Source organism: Callospermophilus lateralis, chromosome 4 (assembly GCF_048772815.1).
Source record: "Callospermophilus lateralis isolate mCalLat2 chromosome 4, mCalLat2.hap1, whole genome shotgun sequence".
Classification (NCBI taxonomy): Eukaryota; Metazoa; Chordata; class Mammalia; order Rodentia; family Sciuridae; genus Callospermophilus; species Callospermophilus lateralis.
Window position 1 is genome coordinate 26,542,009 of NC_135308.1, and position 2,322 is coordinate 26,544,330.

The 2,322-nt window shown below is 32.2% G+C and overlaps 1 non-coding gene across 1 annotated transcript; it reads right to left on the reverse strand.

Moving 5' to 3' along the window:
* Positions 1–1,082: 1,082 nt before the first annotated feature.
* Trnam-cau (transfer RNA methionine (anticodon CAU)) lies at positions 1,083–1,155 on the reverse strand. Its single transcript has one exon. It is a non-coding gene; the product is annotated as a tRNA-Met (tRNA).
* Positions 1,156–2,322: the final 1,167 nt, after the last annotated feature.

Sequence of the window (2,322 nt, forward strand, 5' to 3'; positions counted from 1 at the left end):
ACTAATATGATTTTTTTTAAAAACCACAGACTTCCCTTTTGTAGAAATGCACAACAGTAGATTCACATAGTGTGTATACTCTTTGGCTTTTAATTGGCATAATGTCAGGGAGATTCTTCATGATGTTGAGTGTAACAGTAGTTCATTTTTGTTTATTTTTAACAACTTTCCATTGAATGAATATGCCAGAATTTGTGGGTTCTTTCCATGGGCATTTGAGTTGTGTATAGTTTTGGCTATTGTAAACAAAGCTGCTATCAACATTCCTGTTAAGGAATTGTAGACATATGTTTTAATTCTTTCTTTGTAAATAAATAGGGATGCAGTTGCCAAGACATAGTGTAAGTGTATATTTACTCTTTTAAAAAACACTACCAAACCTTTTCCCAAACTGGTTGTACCAATTTACCTTCCTACCAATAATGTATGAGAGTTCTGGTTGCTTCTCAGCATAAAATATTATCAAGTATTTAATTATAGCAATTTTCATCCATGTGTTGTAATATTCCATTGGGGTTTCTATTTACATATCTCTGTTAACTAATGAAACTGTGTAAAGTGCTTTTCAGCCATGCATAAATCCTTTTTGAAATACAGATTAAACATCCCTGCCCTGAAAACCTGAAATCTCAAATATTCTAAAATCCTAAATATTTGAATGTTGACATGACACCATAGTGGAAATTTCCATACACACCTAACTTCATGTTATGGATACACAGTTAAAATATATGCCTGGTAAAAATGTCATTTACCTTCAAGGTTTGTGTATAAGGTTTATATAAATTATAATTGGATTTTATATTTATATTTGAGTCTTATCCCTAAGTTACCTCATATAAATACAGATATTTCAGAATCTGAAAAAAATGAAACTTTACACATTTCTGGTCCCCAAAATTTTGGGTAAGGAATATTCAACAAGTATGTATTCAAACTGCTAGCCCATTTGAAATAATGGAATTTATAGTTGTTCTTTATATAGTCTGAGTACAGGTCTTTTTTTTCATCTTTGTGTTTTCATGAATATTTTTATACTTTCCATGACTTTTTGTCTGTTATATTAACAATTTTTTTTTTTTTGGTGATACTGGGGATTGAACCCATGGCCTTGTGCTTATGAGTCAAGCACTCTACCAACTGAGCTATATCCCCAGCCCTGTTAATAGACTCTTTTGATGAACATAATTTTTTAATTTTGATGAAGCCTGTTAATATTTTTTTATCATTATTCCATTTTTATATATTACTGGAGAAAACTTCATCTACTCCAGATTAGGAAAATATTATCCTTAATTTATTCTAGAGGACTTAGGAATTTAGTATTTATATTTGGGTCTGTACTCTATCCTGAAGTAATTTTTATGCATGGTATAAAGTAGAATTTGAAGTTTGTTTTTTTCCTAGAGTATATCTTGTTGCATCAATGCTATTGTTTTTTTAAGAATTTTCTTGGACTTCAGGATAATTATAGATAATGGTCGTTGCCTAAATCCTTGTCTCCCAGTCTTTCCTTTCAAAATAATATAAACAAACCAAAACTACCCCCAAATAATGCTCAGTATAACATATAGAGAAAGAATGCTATATCTTAAAGCAATTTGAAATTTTAAAGTGAAACTAAAATTGTGGCGAACGATCTCTATAAGCCTTGAGGCAGAACAACCAGGTCATGAAAAACTGTGGAAAAAGAAGGGCTAAAATGATGTTTCTAAGATTGACATTATCTACCGTCAAAAATTAGCCCATCTTGAGTCAAGGGGAAAATAATACAGTGTCTTTAGACACTGTCCCTGGTCTATTGGGAAAGGTTTAAGAAAATGTATAATGTGAAATCCATAGCATGGTTTGGTTTGAAATCATAGCTTTTACAAGAGAAAAAATTAAAACCAAAAGGAATAAGTGGCACTTGGTATTTAGATAGTTGTATTTGTTATAATATAAACAAATGAAATGGATCATAAGATACATATATAGATGCATAAAAGGAGATTTATTGGAGGAAGTGGCTCACATAATTATGGTGGCTGAGAAATCCCATGACGTTTCATTTGCCAACTGGAGATACTGTGATGGTTGTAGCATGATTCAGTACAAGGCCACAGATCTCAGAGCTAGGGAAACTGGTGGTCTAATTTTTGGTAGGAGGCTATAAGTTTGAAAATGAGTGCAGGGTTTAGGAGAGTAGTAATTGGTGTTAAGTCCTGGAGTCCAAAGGCTGGGGAATTTGCAGTTCTAATACTTAGGCAGCTGTCTATTCCAGTTCACCTGTATATTTGTTCACCCAATTTACCTTCTGATTTTGTTCACCCATTGGATGGT